Genomic DNA, 21,467 nt, shown 5'->3' with positions numbered 1-21,467 from the left:
TTTGGTATTGATGTTCTTCGTTCGATCATGGAACTTTGGGTTTTTGGCCAACTTTATTACAGAGGTATTGTCAATCATGAGTGGAGTTGATTGTACTTGTTTTACCTGCAAATCTTCAAGAATTTTCCCGCGCCACACAATTTCTTTTGTTGCTTCAGCTACTGCCACATATTTTGCTTCTGTTGTAGAATTTGCTGGAACTGATTGTTTGTGTGATCTCCAGCAGACAGCTCCTGATCCAAGACTCATAGCATATCCTGAAGTAGATACCCCAGTTTCTTTTTCTCCATCGAAGTTTGAATCAGAGTATCCAATCAAGCTGAAGTCGTCCACCTGTGTATACTTGATTCCAAAGTCTTGAGTTCCCTTCAAGTACCTTAGAACTCTTTTTGCAGCAGACCAATGTCGCTCACAAGGCTTTTGCATAAACCTGGAGAGGATTCCAACATCAAACAAAATGTCTGGTCTGGTAGTAGTTAGGTAGTTGAGACTTCTTACAAGCTGTCTATACTTTGTTGCATCCTCAAATTCTTTTCCTTCAATAGATGTGAGCTTTAAGTTTTGTTCCATTGGAGTAGTAAGAGGATTGCATTCTGTCATGCCAAACCTGTTCAAAAAATCTCCAATGTATTTCTTTTGAGAAAGAAATATGGACTTCGGATGTTGGGTTACTTCAATACCAAGATAGTAATGAACATAGCCCAAATCATTCATTTCAAAGCTTTTTCTCAATTCCTTCTTTATGGATGCAATGTAACTTTCATTGTTCCCTGTCATTAAAAGATCATCTACATATACCACAAGATATACAACTATTTTTCCAACTTTCTTGACAAATAAATTTGCATCATCAAGATCATAATGTTTGAAATTGAGTTTCAGAAGATTCTCAGTTAGTTTTTCATACTAGGCTCACGGTGCTTGTTTGAGGCCATACAAGGACTTCACCAGTTTGCATACTTTATGTTCATGTCCTTTCACAGAAAATCCTTTAGGCCGGGACATAAAAACATTCTCTTTTAGATCTCCATTTAAGAAATCAGTTTTTACATCCATTTGATGGACTTTCCAACCGTTTTGAGCTGCTAGGGCAAAGAGTGTCTGGATGGTAGCCCATTTTGCTGTGGGGGAAAAAGTCTCCTCATAATCAACCCCTTCCTTCTGTGCAAAACCTTTTTCCACAAGCCTAGCTTTGTGCTTGTCAAGTGAGCCATCAACTTTATACTTGTTCTTGTGGATCCACTTGCAGCCAATTGGTTTGGTTCCTAATGGAGGATCAACCAGCTTCCAAGTGCCATTCTTTATGAGGGCATCATACTCCTTTTGCATCACTTCTTTCCATTAATCATGAGAAGCAGCTTCTTTGAAGGAAGTTGGTTCGAAATCTGTAGACAAGTTCAATTCACAATCATAAGAAACATTCATACCAACAGGTGAATTAGAGTCATCTACATCACCTCCATTTTGCCGGTTTGAATTTCTAGTTCCTGTCTTTCCAACCTGATCAAGATGAACACTTTCAAGTGTCTTTGTCAACCACTTTGGGGGACCTTTCTCAGATGGTCCAGGTTGCTCTGTTGATTGAGTTGGGACTGAATCAAGATTGAGTCTCCCAATTCTATCAATCACATCACTTAAAGCATCATCTGTTTTTGGAGTTTCATGTGGGGGAGAGTGTTCTTCAGAAGAAGATTCCACATGTTGATCTAGTATAGGAATCCCCATTTCAAGATGTGGAATCTGATTATCAAATTCTTGAAATGATTTTTCATTTGCTAATCTATCCAAGCGATCAATATGCCGCTCAACAACATTGTCGGTTTTGGATGATTCAAGAAAAATTATATCTCTAGATACAACAAACTTTTTATTTACTTCATCATAGAGACAATATGCTTTGGAGGTGTTTGAATACCCCAGGAAGATACACTTGCGACTTCTAGCACCAAGTTTGTTTCTATGTACCTTTGGTATCAAGGCATAACAGGTGGAACCAAAGACCCTGAGATGCTTTACCGAAGGAACATGTCCATACCACATTTCATATGGAGTCTTGTTTCTAATAGCATTAGATGGACATCTATTCTTTATATATGCAGCACATAGAACAACATCATCCCAAAACATTATCTTTACATTTTTGAAGAAGAGCATGGATCATACCATATTTAAGATTGTCCTATTCATTCTTTCAGCTACACCATTCTGTTGGGGATTATAAGGCACAGTTGTTTGATGTTTGATCCCATGTTGGCGAAGATAGTTTTCAAATTCATTTGATGTGTATTCTTTTCCATTATCAGTGCGAATAGACCCAATATGAGATTGTGAATCATTTTCAATCCATTTATGAAAATTCTTGAATGTTTGAAAAGCATTAGATTTGTTCTTCAATAAATAAACCCAACACATTCTGGTGTAGTCATCAATAAATGTCATCATATATTTATTTCCATTTGCAGAAGGAATAGGCATTAGACCACATAAATCTGAATGAATGAGTTCAAGTTTTCTAAGTGCTCTTGAATGTGAATCATGAAAAGACTGTTTGCTATGCTTTCCTAGAATGCAAGCATCACATTACTTAAGTTTCCTAGTAATTGTAGGCAAACCAGCAATACCATTTTTCTTCAACAAGCGGAGGCTATCATAGTTCAAATGTCCAAGTCTAGCATGCCATAATAAACTTGATGCCAGTGTACCTTCTTCATGATGAGAATTGTATGAGAAATGTTGTGCACGAGCAGAAGTTCCTTGCAGCTTGAGAAGCCTATATTCTTCTATTCCCTTCATGACAAGTGAGTGGTCAGATGCTTTTCTTACCTCAAGCTTGCCATCAAACATATGAATGGAGTGACCTTGCTAGCGGATGTGGACCAAAGACAACAAATTTCTCTTGAGTTGTGGGAGATATAGAACATGGTGCAAAAGAAAGTCTGGAAGACCAGGCAATTTAAGCCTGATTGTGCCAAGCCCTGATGGCTTGATTTTTGATTGGTTTGCAAAGTATATTGCTCCATCAACATTGTCAGTAAATTCTTCAAAAAAATATTTTCTATGAGTCATGTGGCAAGTTGCTCCTGAGTCAAGCAACCAATCATTTTTCCAAGAAGCAAGTGAAGCATTAGATAAATCTTCATTTACTCCAATATTGGATTGTGCCACAACATAGTGAGTGGATTCAGGTGCTTTACCTTTGTCTGTATCATCAGTTTTACCTTTCTGTTGGTTTCTTTGTTGCTCAATTTTGTCCCATGGTAACTTGCATGTAGAGGCATCATGTGATCCATTTCTTTTGCAGCGTATGCAGTGCAAATCTACCTTTTCTCCTTGAGAGTGTCTGCCCCCCTGCCTCTAAAATATCTTCCTCTTCCTCTTCGACCACCTCTTCCTCTGGAAGAATCTTTAGCAAGATTATTTTTTTTATGTGCAAGGCACACAACCTCTTTAGAAAATTCAAGGGTTGTCTTCTTTCCAAAAGCTTTCTCTCTTTCAACAAACTTTTTCACAAGAGAGTCAAAGGTGATATCTTTGAGATTACCATTTGCTTGCAATGACTCAAGATAATTGGAGTAAGTAGGATAAAGTGCCTTGAGAAAAGCGATAAGAGGAATATCCAATTCAAATTTAGAGGATTTGATATCATGCATTATAGACTTTACTTCAAATGCAAGAGCAAGAGGATCATTATTTTGCAGTTCAAGAGTGAAGAGTTTAACCATGAGTTGAACAACAACAAGTGAAAAATGTGAGTCATAGATTTCTTTAAGCTTTTGTGAGGCTTCAAAAGCAGTTGAAAATGGAAAAATATGGCGACTCACCTCTTCATTTACAGATGCTATGATTAATGCGTAAGCTTTACTGTTCTTGTTTTCCCAAATGACGAGCTCTTTGTCTGATGTAGGATGTTCTGGCTTTGTGTCTCCGTCTCCAACACACAATCCTTTCCACAACTCATTGAAAATGAGCGTGTGTTTTATCATCTGGGACCACTCAGGATAGTTCTCTTTGCCAGTGAGAACTATTCCCACAATAGATATGATTGAATGCATACTGTAAAAAAATACTTATGCTGAAAGAAAAAATACTTCTACCAATATACAGTAAATTGTACTTCTGGTGGTAATTTAAAAAAAAAATTACAATTCAAAGGGGCATTCTCTCCATATAGGGCTTTGTATTATCTTTGTATTTAATGTTAAGAATGAAACCCAACAATGAAAATTGATTATTATAAAACATTTCCAAAGAAATATTTAGATCAACTATGCTCTCTCAAAAAAATTTCAAATCTCTTCCTCATCAATTTTTATTTTTTTTATTTATTTCTATTTTTATTTTTTTTATGGTTCCTGTGTAGCACGTGATATAGCACCGATAGTGTCTTTATCGGTTCAAATTTTCATTTTTCCTCAACGAAAAAAATTATTTGAAAACCTGTGTTTAGAGTTTCACTTACTACCAAAATAGAAAAAATTGAAATTTTGTGTACAGATGTGCGTACTCTACTCCATAAAGTGCTAGTAGATACAGAGTCGTTACCCTCAGCGCATAGGCTAATTTCTGAAGAATACTTATGGAAGCAGCATCCTTCAAAATAGGAGAAGCTTCATATTACATGTAACATTCAAGAAACTGTACAGCGCATTCAAGAAACTAGACCACCAACGTTCTTCAAAACAGGAGCAGCTTCATATTACACACAACATTCAAAATATTGTACAACACATTCAAGAAACTAGCCCACCAGTGTTCAATGTAACACAAGGACTGTGTATTAACTTATAAATTGACTTACAACACACAGCGCCAATCATATTACAGGCAACATTCAAACTTCAGGCCTCAATGCATATGCCAGCACGGATTTAAAAGAGGAAAATCAATGCTCATGCCATAGACAGCTCACTAATGTCATATACAGCGTTAACATACAACATTAACTAACACCATAGACAGTGTACGCAGCTACCACTGCAAATGTGGAGATCTTCATTGCCATTGTCGTTATAGGTTATGAAACTAGAGAGAATCAATCAAAAGTTGAATCACGGCGCTGAGTGAAGGAGACAACAGCCAAAGAGAGTGGGAAGATTCACCAGCATTAAATTACGGAGAGCATCATTCAAGAAGCAAAGAGAATCGTTAGAGGGCGGACTGGTTTATGTGCAGAAGATTGTAGAAAATGATTATGGTAGAAGCCATGCAGAGAATGCAATGTTTAGATAGAGGCAGTGACTATGGAGGGGACAGAGAGCACAACAGTGGGAAGACTGCAAGAAACTAGCAGAAGGGAGTTACAAGACCATGCCAAAAATAGAGTTGGCTCTGATACCATGTTAGGCCAGGTAGTAACTCCATAAAATTCAATTCATATTATTCCTTTAGGTTGGTCTTTATTATATACATGAGGGAGACTGTTCACTTCATCTCTCGATGACTGTTCATATTACTTATTTATTTATTCAAATTATATTACCCAGTCCTGATGATTAGGTTTCAACAAAAAAGACGTCGAGTTATTCTTCCATCGGACTCTTTAAAAATTAAACGATGAAAGAATTGTTGCCATGACGAGATCGAGTTTCTCCTTCCTAGGACTCGTAAAACTTACGAGGATGGGTTCATTCGAAGAATGAACTTATACGACAAACATATGGTATCCTCTTCATGCTTGTGTAAAAATAAAGAGGTACTCACTAGAAATAGTGGGGAAAAAGTGAAATTGAAACATCTCTTGTATAGGCAACATGTCACTCTTGAACATGACACTCATCTGTTTCTCGTGTCAAGTTTGGGATATCCTCACTCAGTCACTTGTCCCTCCAAGTTTGGGTGATCCATTTTGCCTCTCATCTGACTATTCCATTTCGTCATCATGACCCTTGGTCTTATGTTGAGTCAAATGCTTCCACACTTCAGACTCGTGTTGCTGATGTTCAAGAGAAATCCTATCTGCAGTCTATTACCTATACATTGTCTCACCCTTTGCTATATTCTTGGATGTTATTCATTTCATTCCACTTTATTCCTTTTTTCATTTCGATGATGAGGGGATCATCATGGCCCTTCTTCGACGGGTCACTTCTTGTCGACTTCATCTCATTATCCAGGAAGATGACTTAGAGAATCCCTTTCAGTACCTTAGATCTTGCATGCCTTAATGGAAAGTTCTTCGCATCCAATGATAGGTTTTCATCATTGGGCTTCGATCGGATGATTCCACGAGTGTTCGACTTCAGCTTCATTTTCACGAATTTTACTGTCGTACCTTGATAGCCATTGTCATTATTGGTGGTTTCTCTCATGCTTGTTAATGTTCCACATCATTAGCCAGTAATCAGGTAGTATTCTAGCATGTTTGACTTCGACACATTCATTCACATGTTAGAATTCATACTTTGATTGGGTTGGGATGGAGCGCAAGACCTTGAGTTTTGTCTGATATGACTCAGGCTGTGTGGAGTTATGTATTGTTCATGATTGTACACATGATTCTTCTATACAGATGGTTGTGCCCATACCGTGGGACTTTACATTTATGATTATCCTTTTATATCGAGTGGCTGTGTCCATTCCTTGGATCTTAGATTTACAGATAATCCTTCTTATTCGGATGACTGCGCCCATATCGTGGATCTTTTTCATAGTCCTTACTATCTAGATGACTGTGTCCATACCATGGATTCATGTTTTGATATCAGATATGTATATGTATATGCGTCCTTGATTTGTAGGTCTCTTGATAGTGTTTGCCCTCATCTTGGTAAAAGCTTGTAAAGCATCTCAACCATCACTCCATGTTCTGCCTTCATGCTTTAGGGGGAATTTGTTACACAGTATTTTGTCACACCTCCTGCACTTCCTCGTGACATACCCCAAAGTGCCCGAAACATGACCATAATGTAGTGTGCTCATTCATATATGCAATGTAGATCCTTCCTAAGACATTGATTGGAAAATGCCTTGAGCTTCCCCTGAAGGAAATAATTGTTAAACCCTAATTTGAGAATCAACACTCTTATGAGGCTAAAAACAACGATGATCGTCTGTTGCACTATACCATACCCGCAATGGCATCACTTTATTTTCTCATATACCCACGATTATCCCAAAAAGGCAATTTTCCCAAAGAGGATGAGAAGCTTATATTCTAGAAGCTTCCAAGGCAACGAGATGGAGTTTGTTTGGCATAGAAGAGGTCGAATTATCCCAACTTGGCCTCTTGGTCTTATCCTTATGAGCTAGCTCCTTAAGATGAGGGCCTAATCCTATCTTTGGAGAGATCTTAACTCCCTTTCCCACCCTATATATTCATCCTCTCCCATTCCCAAATGGTTGGAGGCTGGTTGGTCTATGCCTATTTTCACCCTTATGCTAAGATTGTGCCTATATGCTACACGTTTGGCTTGGAGGAGTGCTTGGAGAGATTAGCTTGGACTTGGATATTCATTAGAGGAGAGCCTATCAACATTAAGGATTGGTTGTATGCTTCCCTTTATTTTCTATTAATATACAACTGCTGGTTCATTTTCCCTAAATGTGTATTCTCATGTATCATTTGGCTTAACATTCCTTGATCAATTAAGTAGGTTACTTTTGAATATGTTATTTGTATTTGCATACCTTTTTGTGTCTCAATCTCTTATGCAGGTGCATAAATGTTGTGAGCAGTAGGAATGAACCCATGACGCAAGTGATTCAAGGTCTTCAACAAAGGAGATCGAGATAGCATCAGAATGAGGTAGGCCATCTTCTTTGTCTCTCTTTTCAATTGTAACTTAGGAAGGTGTCTGGTAGATTGTCACATCGGTTGCTAGACCCACTCATTGGGGTAGAGGGATTGTCTCTATCCATAGAGAGGATTTACCTAGATAACAACCATCCATCACTTTCATTCATGAATCATGTCAGCCATGTCATCCTTTCTTGCATCAGAAAGTGATCCATTAATCCACATCCAATTTTCCTTCTGTTGTAGCAGCTGCAACCACCCTCCAAAATTTTGGCCTTCACCCAATTTCGGAGCCTCCCTTGAGAGTTTCACTTGATGACTGCACACACTCGGGTTCACTCCATGAGCTCGTGTGAATCTTAGCATTTTCCTTGCTTGTTCTTTTCATTCAAGTTTTTTCATGTTGGTGTCTAAGTCATGCTTGCGACCATGTTCTGGTTATGCTCAAAGTCTTTGCTTCGTGTGTACTTGGTGTGTTTGCTATGAAAGCATATGTTGCACTCACACACAGACTCACATTCACTGTCGCACAAGCATCGTCATGGTCGATCAACGATCAATCATGAGTGTCGCGCTTGTCGCTTCCACCATCGGTCAGTCATGATGAACATGTGTGTCTGGATGGTTTGAGTCATCTTGTCGTCGAGTCATGTGAGTGTGTGTTTGCATGATCACCTATGCATCTTTTGATCGTTTACACACTTAGTCGTTTTGTTGAAGTTCTAACGATCAGATTCCCCTTTGACAGCCGGACCATCACCCTGACTTCAACCGTCACCGAAAACAGTGCAGAAGCACCAAGCAAGTCTTTCCAAGCTGCGCTAATCGCAAGCGATCCAATCAAATTTCATGTTGGCCACCCGGAGAGTCTTACCTGACAGCCACCCCAAGACTGACTCCCATCAAAAATTGTGTAGAGGCTGCTGACCTTTCCCACTCCGTTGATTGAGGAAATTGTGCAGACAGACCAGATAGACACCAAGTGCCCATCCTTGTCTCCCTCAAAAAATTGCACAGTTTTCCCAGTTAGTCCTCTCGTCAGTCGACTGACTGCTTATCCAAGAAATTACACAGTTTTCATGAGCAGGCCTTCTACTGTCCAACAGTCTGCTCAGCTTAGAAACTGTGTAGAGATGATCAACATGCTGACCTCCCAGTCTCAGTGCAGTTTCACTTGCCAGCGACAAACTATCAGTTCCCTCTAGGAATTTCACAATTTCTGCTACCAAGATCCCAATAGTTGACTTCCTCTTCCCCTCAGGAATTGAATAGTTTCTACTGCCAGTGACCCAACAACCAATTTCCAGTTCCCTCTGGGAATAGCGCAGTTTCGTCTACCACGCTCCCGGCCAGTTCCTCCAAAAAACTGCACAATTCCTGTGTTAGGACTCTGGACACCACATATCTCCTCCACCCCAAACAGCCAATCCTTCCTTTCTATTATCCAGCAAAATGAAGAGACACAACCTACAACAAATCCGTTGTAATATCCTCTGTTTTCTCTCACAGTCTCACCTCTCTGTTTCTCGCTCACAGAATACACATCTATCACACAACCTCAAAAATACAATACCCTCATACAAAGAGAGGTGTTGCCTTCTAGGGCAAAAAACCCTAAACTAAACATAAGTTCTACCATCAGATCATCCGCCTAATGAACGGCCCAGATTGACTAGAAATTACTATACTTTTACAAGGCAATTTTACAGTTGTTTTTAGCTTCGGGGGCACTGCCCCCGAAAGCCTCCCCCTGGACTCCCCCTGCAGCGAATATTTTACGGGCGGTGTTGCCGCCCCCATTTCGAACTGGGGTCCTATGTGGTGATACCTTTGAATATAGAAGATAATCAGGCTCCACACCCAACAATCTCCCACTTGGAGACTGATTGTATTAACTCCACCACTGCTCCATTTGTTGGACAATGACTCCTCTTTGGACCTGGTTGTTTCTCATCTTCATCGTCATCCTTGAATACCAACTGAAACTGAGCATGTTCTCAGTTTCTCCCTGGTTACAACTTTTGTTAGCATATCTGCACGATTCTTGCTAGTGTGTATCTTTTCCAGCTTCAACTCTCCATCTTCCAACATTGATCGTATGAGATGGTACTTGAGCTGTATGTGTTTAGTCCTGGAATGAAATGCTGAGTTCTTTGCAAGATGAATGGCACTTTCACTATCACTGTATAACGTGCCCATATCATGCTCCTTACCCAATTCACCCATAAACCTTTGTAACCAAATCATTTCTTTACTAGCCTCTGTAGCAGCAACATACTCTGCTTCTGTTGTTGAAAGTGAAACAACACTTTGGATTTTTGAAACCCAACTGACAGCTATTCCTCCAACAGTAAATACATATTCTGTAGTGCTCCTCCTGTTATCTCTGTCACCTACCATATCTGCATCAACATATCCTTGTAGGCAGATGTTTGAACCACCAAAGCATAATGCTTGATTTGTGGTACCTTTCAAATATCTGAGAATCCATTTCACTGCCATCCAATGTTCCTTTCCAGGATTGTTCATGTACCTGCTTACAACTCCCACTGCATGTGCAATATCAGGCCTTGTGCAGACCATTGCATACATTAAGCTTCCAACTGCTGATGCATATGGAACTTTAGACATATAATCCATGTCTTCTTGGGTCTTTTGGCACATTTCCTTGCTAAGTTTGAGATGGCTAGCAAAAGATGTACTAACTGGTTTTTCATTGTGCATGTTAAATCTTTTCAACACCTTTTGTATGTACTCATTCTGAGACAATGTTAATTTACGATTTTTTCTGTCTCTAGTTATTCTCATACCAAGGATTTGTTTTTCAACTCCCAAATCCTTCATTGCAAATGAATTTGCCAATTTTCTTTTCAGCACATTTATTTCCTGCATGTTAGATCCTGCAACAAGCATGTCATCTACATACAATAACAATATAATATAGCTGCCATCATTTTGCTTTTTCAAATAAACACAATGATCAGAGTGGCATCTAGTATAACCTTGTTCAGACATAAACTTGTAAAATTTTAGATACCACTGCCTTGGAGCCTGTTTTAAGCCATACAAGCTCTTCTTCAACCTGCACACTAGTTTCTCCTTCCCTTTCACCTCATATCCTTGTGGCTGCTGCATATATATCTCTTCCTCCAAATCCCCATGGAGAAAGGTTGTCTTTACATCTAACTGCTCAAGATGCAAATCTTCAGCTGCTACAAGACTTAAAATGGTTCTGATTGAAGTCATTTTAACAACAGGAGAAAATGTTTCATCAAATTCAATACCTTTCTTCTGTGCAAACCCCTTCACCACAAGTCTAGCTTTATACCTCTATTTTCCTCCATCTTCTTCCTTCAGCCTGTAAACCCATTTATTCTTCAATGTAGTTTTTCCTACAGGGAACCTGACTAAATCCCAAGTCTGGTTATGCATTAAGGAGTCCATCTCTTCTTCCATGGCTACCTCCCACTTCTTCTTGCTTTCAACCTGCATTGCTTCTTCATAACATTCGGGTTCACCGGAATCAGTCAACAATAAATAATATAATGAAGGAGAGTATCGTTCAGGGGGTCTACTTATCCTGGTAGATCTTCTAACACCACTTTCAGGTGTTTGGGGTGCCTGTTGTTGTTGTGGTGGTTGCTGTTGTTGTGGTTGTTGATTATTATTATTTTCAGGCACCTTTCCTTTTTCAATGATTTCATCAAGAACTTCGTATTCCTTGTTTTCCTTTTCCTGTTTCTTTTCCTGCAACTGATTCTTATACAAGACCTTTTCATTGAATATTACATCTCTGCTCCTAATGATTTTGTGATTTTCATAATCATATAAGCGATAACCAAAATCATTAACATCATATCCAATAAAGGTACATTTCTTTGACTTTGCTTCAAGCTTTGTTCTATTTTCTTTATCAATATGGACAAAGGCCTCATAACCAAAAGGCTTTAAAATAGAGTAGTTTACCTTTTTACCTATCCATGCTTCCTCTGGAACACCACCATCCAAGGAACTTGAAGGCCCTCTGTTTATTAGATAAACAGCAGTATCTACAACATCTGCCCAAAACTGTAAAGGCAATCCTGCATGCAATCTCATGCACCTTGCACGCTCCATGATTGTTCTGTTCATCCTTTCTAACACACCATTTTCTTGTGGTGTTCTTGGAACTATCTTCTCTCTGTGAATTCCATGCTCTGAACAGTACCTAGCAAACTATTTGCTGCAATATTCACCTCCATTGTCTGATCTAAGACACTTCAATTTCTTTCCTGTCTCAATCTCAACCAAAGCTTTCCATTTCTTGAAAGTATCAAATACATCATATTTATTCTTAATACAATAAATCCAAGTTTTTCTAGTTGCATCATCAATAAAAGTAACATAATAATGAGAGCCACCGAGAGATGATACCTGAGCAGGTCCCCATACATCTGTATGCACAATGTTATGAAACCAGCTCACAAAAAGATAGAAAAGAGAGATCCACGCCTTAGAATTCAGCCTCTTCGAGGGGGCAACCTCCTTTACATTACATAAATGAACAATTATTGGATGATACAAATGAAAATACCTCCTTTCTATATATAGGAGTCTAAGTGGTCCCAATACAATCAAAGCCTACATAACAATAATATTGTAGGGCACAACAGTAACAATGGTGGGCTTCTATGTGGCATAATAGTAACAATATGGGCACTACATGGGTACATCAATATAATAAGTGGGTTATACTAATAACAATAAGGGGTTACACTAGTAGTATAGGGGCCTAACATGCCCCTCTCCTTCAAAAAGTGTTGTCCTCAACGCTTGAGTAGTTCTTGATGCTTCTATATAAAATTCTTGTCCTCCCATGTGGAATATTCAGCGGGTAAGTTCTTCCACTTGATGAGATACTCTGAAATTGATCGATTTCGTAGCTGTCGGGTTCTTGTTTCTGTGACTGCTCCAGGTTCCAATATGATTTTTCCTTCCTCTTCAATTTCTGGCAATATTGCTTGAATTGGGATCTTTTGCAACTTTTGAATAAGTGGCCATACTTCTTCGTTCTTCTTCCATTCATCCGTTGCTTCGTTTATCCAATTTGGTTGGATAATATAAATAGAACAAAACAATGCTTCCACATCCTCATCCTTGAAGCGTCTTCCCATTCGGTAAGGTCGCCATTTTTTAAGTGCATGTAGTATTGCCAACATTTCCTTCTCATAAATAGCTTGCTTGAGATGTAGCAATAAAAATACCTGTTGTTTCATTTGATTTTGCACCGAAGTGGCATTATCCTTTAAAAGTTGGAGAACTTGCTGTTGATGCTCGATATGATCTTTCTCTACTTGAACCTTTTTCTTCTTGATATGTCCTTCTATCTTTTGAGGAGTGGTAATTTCTTCCAGGCCCTTACAAGATATGGTCGGATTCATTTCTTGATGCTCGATGTGATCTTTCACTTCTTGAACATTTTTCTTCTTGATGTGTCCTTCTATCTTGATAGTTTGAGGAGTGGTAATTTCATCCATTGAATTACAAGATATGGTTGGATTCATTTCTTCTTTCTCGATGTGATCTTTCACTTCTTGCACCTTTTTCTTCTTGATATGTCCTTCTATCTTGAGAGTTTGAGGAGTGGTAATTCTTGCCAATGCTTTACAAGATATGCTCTGATTCATTTCTTCTTTCTCTGGGGTGGTGTCCTGACATATATCCTCTTCTTTAGATGTTTCTTTATCCTTTTCTTCCTCCTCTTCATATTCTATATAAAATAATTTCTTCTCAGCACACCTATGACCTTTAGTGCATTTGCTATCACAATTGTAACAAAGCCCTTTTTCTCTTTTTTCTTCCAATTGTTGTGGTGTAACCCTTGTAAGTTGTGGAAGGCTGGGAGAAACAACACTTCCATCTTTATAGTTGTGAGGAGTATGCTTCCTGGTTTCCATAATTTTGCTTTCCATTATGTCACAAAGCCCTTTTACTCTTTCCAATTGTTGTGGTGTTGCTCTAAAGAAGGTGTTGCTCTTTATATCCTCATAATGTGCTATCATTTCCTCCGTGAAAATTGACCACGTAACAAGTTTTTTACGAGAACAAAGCCCTTTGTACCATAAAAATTGATCTGGTTCTAAATATGAAGATGCAATACATACCTTTTGTAACAGTTGTACACCATGTATATCAAAATATTGCTCCATCTGAAGTATCCAATTTACCGGATACTTGCCATCAAACTTCCTCATCTTGCTTTTTCTTGATTTTAGGAGCTCTACCTTGAAACGACTGTAACTCTATACTTTCAAACCTTTAAGTTCTGAAATTGTGATCTGTAGTAGCCCTCTGTGTCCTCTTTCCAATTCCACAAGTCTGATCCAAATTGGATTCTCCAAGAAAACGTTATGCACAATCTCCCGCAATGACCTGATTATAGACTAGTTCAGTAGAGTGAACTTGTATGAAGTTCCACGTGTCACTGTTTCAACCTTTGAATCTGAAACACACATACAAGAAACTACATTCCGTCCTCTTTCGGTACCTTTTTACGAAATTTCAATCCGATCCTCAGAGAGAGAGTTATGACGATTTTCCCCAGGTCACCTGTTTTGAATGTAATTCAGGAGTCTGCAAAAAGGCCAACTTCCTCAGATCATATATCCGAACATATCACGCGAAAAACTCTGAAATTTAGACCCAAGGTTCAGAGCCAATTCTTCTCAAATGGGTTTTTTTTGCGACTTCTGAAACGTCACAGAAAGAAAGTTAGAGCGAAAATTCCACGATGACCTGTTTGGAGTAGCGAAACCCTAGAATCCAAAGCTCTGATACCAAATGTTATGAAACCAGCTCACAAAAAGATAGAAAAGAGAGATCCACGCCTTAGAATTCAGCCTCTTCGAGAGGGCAACCTCCTTTACATTACATAAATGAACAATTATTGGATGATACAAATGAAAATACCTCCTTTCTATATATAGGAGTCTAAGTGGTCCCAATACAATCAAAGCCTACATAACAATAATATTGTAGGGCACAACAGTAACAATGGTGGGCTTCTATGTGGCATAATAGTAACAATATGGGCACTACATGGGTACATCAATATAATAAGTGGGTTATACTAATAACAATAAGGGGTTACACTAGTAGTATAGGGGCCTAACACACAAGCTCTATTTTTTCATTCTTCTTTTCTTTCCCAACTCTGAGAAATCTAACTCTCTTCTGTTTTCCATAAATACAATTCTTACAGAAGTCCAAATCAACATTCTTCAAACCCGGAAACAAATTCCTTGAGTGAAGAATCTTCATCCCCTTTTCACTCATGTGTCGGAGCCTATGATGCCATAATGCTGCATCTGCTCCTTTGGAAGTTAAAGCATTAACAGAGTTAGAAATACTATTGCATAAATACAATGTACCAACCTTTTCGCCTTTTGTTATTACCAGGGCTCCTTTGGTGACCTTCCAAGATTTATCTATGAAAGTTGTCACACAACCTTCACCGCCTAACTGCCCTGTTGAAATCAGATTTTTCTTTAGATCTGGAACATGCCTTACCTCCTTTAATAGCCATTGGTTTCCATTCTGTTGTTTTACAAGAACCTTACCCATTCCAATGATTTTACAGGGTTTATCATCATCCAGACAAACTTGTCCAAAATCTCCTTGAACATAGTCATGAAAGTATTTCTTATCAGGTGTGGCATGGAATGAATCCCCTGAATCTACCACCCAGGAATCAGTAATATTTTCGAAAGAAAGAATCAAAGCATCTTGTAACACCTCACATGTCACATTTGCTTCATGATTGTTTTCTTGTTGTGCATCTCCTTCTTTTCCCTTCCGAGATCTACAGTCTTTCTTTAGGTGTCCTTTCTTTCCACATTTCCAGCACACTATCCCTGATCTGGACTTGGATATGCCTTTCCTTGATTTACTGCGATATCCTGAGCTCTTTCCTCTTTCCATTTTTCTTCCTCTAGACTCTGCACTCAAAGCATTTCCCGATGTCTCACCGGAGCTTTTTCGTCGCATTTCCTCGCTAAGGATAGCACCGACAACATCATCAAACTTTAAAGTACTAGATCCAGAAACGAAGTTACTAATGGCCATTACCAAACCATTCCAACTTTCTGGTAATGAGCACAAGAATAACAGAGCTCTAACTTCATCATCAAAGTTTACCCCTACAGAACTTAACTGACTTGTAACTATATTAAAATCATTTAAATGGTTTGCAACAGATCCACCTTCCGACATATTCATATTAAATAACCATTTCATAAGAAATACCTTGTTTGAGGCCGAGGGTTTTTCATATAGTTTTGACAACGTCTGCATCAAACCCTCTGTCGTGGTTTCCTTCGAAATGTTGAAGGCGACTGACGCAGCAAGGCACAATTGTATTGTTCTGAGTGCCTTTCTATCCAGAAGGTTCCATTCTTCGTCTTTCATACCCGTCGGCATCTTTGTTTTTCCGCCCAATGGTAGCTATAGATCTTTCTGATAAAGATAATCTTCCATCTGCATCTTCCACAGCGAGAAGTTTTGGCCGTTAAATTTCTCGACCCTAAACTTACCATCTTCCGCCATTGCTCCCACTCGAACCAGGAACCCTTCTTTCCTGCGAGTTTATCAGCCAAATAGACCTTCGGCTCTAATACCACTTGTTAGGACTCTGGACACCACATATCTCCACAATGGTATGATATTGTCCACTTTGGGCCTAAGCCCTCATGGATTTGTTTTTGGACTTACCCCAAAAGGCCTCATACCAATGGAGATATTTGTCCATCCTTATATACCCATGATCCTCCCCACTTCTAGTCAATGTGGGACTTTGGTCGTATACCCAACATCATGCCTATTGATCCTCCATGTAGCCTGACCTGTTCCTCTAAAAAATTGTGCAAATTTTTCCTTCCATCCTCTGTTGCCCGCTCGTTCCAGAAAATGTGTAGATTCTGTCTGCCTTGCCTTCATGCATCCCGAACTGTTTGTCCCAAAATTTGCGAAGTTTTCCCTTCTAGCCAAGCCAGACCTTGTGGACAATCACTTTCGACTCGGATTTCCCATGTTAATCACACAGTGACTCTTGTGTAGTTTTCATCAGTAGTGCCCAGATCCATCATCCCGCCTCACAACCTTGCTGCTTCTCCCGGTCACCTGCATCTGAAATGATTATGCGTCATGATAGACTAGGAGGTTTTTGGATTTTATCTTGTCTTGTCATGAGTGACTGTAGGTACAGGTACACCAACAAACATGGTGCGATGACGAATGGGATGAATGAAGGGAGCACATGCAAAAGGATAGGTTCGCCAATAGACAAACAAACGATGCATGCGAAGAGATTTTCTCGCGAATAGATGATCATGCAAAGATGTGCTCGCGGACGGACGGATGAGAAAACACGAAATATGTGCTCACAAACAGATGAACAAACAAACATGCACCTTTCGTGAACAGATGAGCCTGTCAAGCCTTCCAATATACAAGCAAGGAGAAACATGCCAAAGAAACATCAAGCGAACCAATGACCATCGAAGAATCCACACAATTTGCATGTGAAGGTGAAGCTGTGATACACCGTGAAGACATCCATCACCCAGCAGCACTGCAACTCGAAATGCACTCCAACAACAGCACGAATGTACCAGCACTGTCATGTTGAGTCATGTCATGGGCCATGTTTTCCACATCTCCACTGCGGACCATGTTGTCAAACCAATGTAATTTAATGTGGAAGTCCAAGAGACCCACTTGTTGTACAAAGAGTCATGTAAAGTCAAAAATTCATGGAAGTCAAATAATCATGAGGGTAGTCGAACAGCCACAAGGGTCAGTTTCACCCTTGGCTATAAATACCCCCTCATTTGTACATGCAAAGGAATTTTCACCTCAGCTCTTCCCACATAGCCAAGAGTGTCTGCAATCTTTTCTTTGAGGAGTAAGTAGTGGCTCCAATGCCCTGCATTCAGGGTTAGTGATGTATGGTGTAATGATGTGTCTTGGAACTTTCGTTTAATTCAGAAGCCTGCTAATAGGCCAACACATTTTTAGACATGTATTGTAACTATTGTAAGACTAATCTTGAACACTTGTAATGCATGTTGCTTTAACTTGTGTTGAACACTTGAACTACTTCACTTGTTGTAATACATAATTTGTGAATGGAAATGTGTTGTATATACTATATGCTATTAACGTTGTCTCGCTCGTGGTGGATATCTCCTCGGACATCAGATAGACCTTTCACATAAAGCTTGTTGTAACAACTGTTTCACTCATGCGAACTCATCCATTGAGTGATGTACGTGGTATCTTACCTCATGTGTTGTGACTACTGCATCTGTGTGGACTGCTCCTCCGGAAGCTGTGCACGTCTGGTTGTGTTGTGTGTTCCTAGTTGAGTTGGGACTTCATCCCAGCCAACTTGGAACTCACTCTCACCCTCTCCCTCTATAGTGAAAGAACCATTGACATAAGTACACTTGCAATCACCAGGCACACGAACCTCACTTCTCGAAGGCAAAACAAACCACTCTCCTATGTTGAAAAGCAAGAGTTGACCAAATGAGGTGAGGTCTAGTTGGGACTTCATACCAGGGTGATCCCCTGAATGTTGGTGGGTCTAGCACTATCAACATTTTTGGCACTAGAAGTGTTATCACTGAAAATTCTGTTTCCAAAATTGCTTAGATTAGTTTCAGGGCAAAGTGTTTCCACAGCGCATCAATCCTGTTTAGCAGTTTCGCAGCGCTACAGGTTTAGGTGGTTTCGTAGCGCGCTACAAAACTGGGGATTTGTCCGAAACCATAACTCACCCATATCACTTTTGTCTCCTATGGGTTCTGTGGGAATGTCTGGCTCGACATGTCACAGTGCAGGTTATTATCATCAATATACAAATAATACTGCTGTGTTTTTCATCTTCAAGGTTTTCTCTATAATCCCACTATATTGGTCAAAGTTCTGGTATCTAGTGGAGGTCAATATCCTAGCATGCCTATTGTACAGAGTTCTGCTTTCTTTCAGAAATCTGCATCAAGTGGGAATCTCACAGGAAATGGCACAAGTATTTAGGACGTAAATCCAGCCTTTGGTTACCCAACATCCAACAGGATCTGCAGCAGCGGAAAATTCTTTATATGGGATTATACCTTCTTATTTGGGGGGAGGCTGCAAACCTACGGTTTATGCCAGAGTGCCTCTGTTATATCTACCATCATATGGCATTTGAGCTGTATGGGATGTTAGCTGGCAAGGTGAGTCCTACAACAGGGGAAAATGTAAAGCCAGCATATGGAGGTGATGAGGAGTCCTTTCTCAGAAAAGTTGTGACCCTCATCTATGAACTCATTGCAATGGAAGCCAAGAGAAGCAAGGATGGTACTGCAAAACATTCTCAATGGAGGAATTATGATGATCTGAATGAATATTTCTGGTCAGTGGATTGTTTTCGGCTAGGATGGCCAATGCGTGCAGATGCAGATTTTGTTTTTATATGCTACCAGGAGATGGCTGTAACTCTAAAGAAAAGCCTTTAACTGATAGAAACAGATGGCTGGGCAAGATGAACTTTGTTGAAATCCGTTCCTTCTGGCACATTCTTAGAAGCTTTGATCGAATGTGGACCTTCCATATTTTGTCTTTACAGGGAATGATAATTCTTTCCTGGAATGGATCGAGCCAGCCAACTGGAATCTTTAATGAAGTTGTTTTTAAAAAAGATCTTGAGTATTTTTATCACAGCTGCAATATTAAAGCTTGTTCAAGCTATTCTAGATATAATTCTTAGCTGGAAAGCAAGGAAAGCCATGAAGTCATCAGAAATTCTAAGATATGTTTTGAAAGTTGTCGTTGCTGCTGCATGGGTAATCATCCTCCCAGTCTGTTATGCTCACACATGGGATAACCCAACTGGTCTTGGCAAAATTTTCAAGAACTGGCTTGGTGACAAGTGGGAAAGCCCTTCATTATACATTTCTGCAGTTGTGTTCTATCTGGTTCCTAATGTACTTGGGGCAATATTGTTTTTATTGCCCATGATAAAGCGATTTATTGAAAACTCGAAATGGCGCATTGTGAGTATCCTGATGTGGTGGGCACAGCCTTGACTTTATGTTGGTTGGGCAATGCACGAAAGTCAGTTTTCTCTCTTCAAGTACACAATGTTCTGGATCCTACTTCTTGTAACCAAACTGGCATTCAGCTACTACGATGAGATTCATCCATTGATTGGGCCTACAAAGGCTATCGTGACAATGCATATTAGTGCATTCGAATGGCATGAATTTCTCCAAACGCAAAAAACAACATTGGCGTGGTGATTGCCCTCTGGGCTCCAATAGTACTTGTTTATTTCATGGACATACAGATTTGGTATACCATTTACTCCACTATCTTTGGAGGTATCTATGGTGCCTTTCGCCGACTTGGTGAGATACGAACATTGGGGATGCTGAGGTCAAGATTCCGATCTTTGCCTCTAGCTTTCTATGCACATTTAATACCACCTACAGAAAAACAAGAGGGTGGAAAGTCAAGTTTCTGCACTGATGATTGAACGACAGAAATGTGCACACATGGCATGCATCAGAGCATGGTAATGAACACATGGCACTGTAAATGGAGGATGACGGTGATATCGACGGATTCAGCATCCAGCCCATCATAATCAATAGGGTTCTTTCTACACCTCATAAATGGCCATCGATTTAGATTCAAAGCCAATTCCGAAAGAGGTACAGGAACATGGTGAATCGTTCTGAAGTTGACAAACATTTATAGCTAGTTTTGGGGAAAGAGCAACACCACAGCTGCTCGTTGGCCATACTATGAGGGAAATTTCTTTCCAGATAAGATGGAAGAAGAGAACTGGAATTGCAGATAGAATCTCAGAAGTTTCTGCAGTGATCGATATACAAGCAGTTGTCGGGGCCTATTTGGCCTGCCGAGAATTTGATCGCCTTAAATGTATTGTAAGATTACAAGCCCATGTTCGTGAACGAAAGCAGGTTGCAAGAACTCTGCGTTGTGCGCAAGAAATTGTCAGATTGCAAGCTTTGGTTCATGCTGGTCGAGTGTGATTGTCAGAAAAAGGATATGCAAACATTTACAGTGGAATTCCTGGTTATTAAGTGCATACTGTCAGATTGATCTGCATATTGGTGCGTGTATATTATCTTTGGGTCAGCATATACCAGTGATCAAGGGGAAAAATTGAAGAGGTTGATTTTGCCAGAGAAAGCAGATATTCTAATATCAGAGCCCAAGGGAATATTATTACTCAATGAAAGAATGCTAGAAACATATGTGATTGTGAGGGACAAGTTCCTTGGTCCTACTGGAAAATTGTTTCCCACTATAGGCAGGATACATATGGCTCCTTTAGTGGGCTATTTCTCCCAGCCTGTTGCAGACGGTCTTGACCCAAGATTGCTTGTGACCCCTGGAACAAAGGTAGTCAGCACAACAAGGAACATCTTTACAAACACACATGAGCAATCACCGAACAAAGTGATGCAAACTGCAGGTGGTACTCTTGATAGTCTTACTTATCGGCTAAATCTTGAAGATTTCTCAGCTAATGCTCGGATGAAAATGCCCATTTAAGCCAAAGGAATATGGTTAGAGTATCTTTGACTACAGAGGATAAACAGAGGTTTTCTGCTGCTTTGGATTGAGTATAGTTTCGAGGAGAATGCAGAATTGTTGGTTGCTTCATGCCAACAGTTTT

The 21,467-nt window shown here is 39.6% G+C and overlaps 1 pseudogene; it reads left to right on the top strand.

The window, feature by feature from the left end:
- The window catches only part of LOC149236246 (callose synthase 3 pseudogene), a 40,855-nt pseudogene extending 20,684 nt beyond the window's left edge, over positions 1-20,171 (top strand).
- The last annotated feature ends 1,296 nt before the right edge of the window (positions 20,172-21,467 follow it).

Source organism: Pinus tabuliformis, chromosome 8, assembly GCF_031772625.1.
Source record: "Pinus tabuliformis cultivar Carrire ecotype Pingquan chromosome 8, CPIR1, whole genome shotgun sequence".
Lineage (NCBI taxonomy): Eukaryota > Viridiplantae > Streptophyta > Pinopsida > Pinales > Pinaceae > Pinus > Pinus tabuliformis.
Note: the sequence above shows the minus strand (reverse complement) of the source record. Positions and strands in the feature narration are given on the sequence as shown.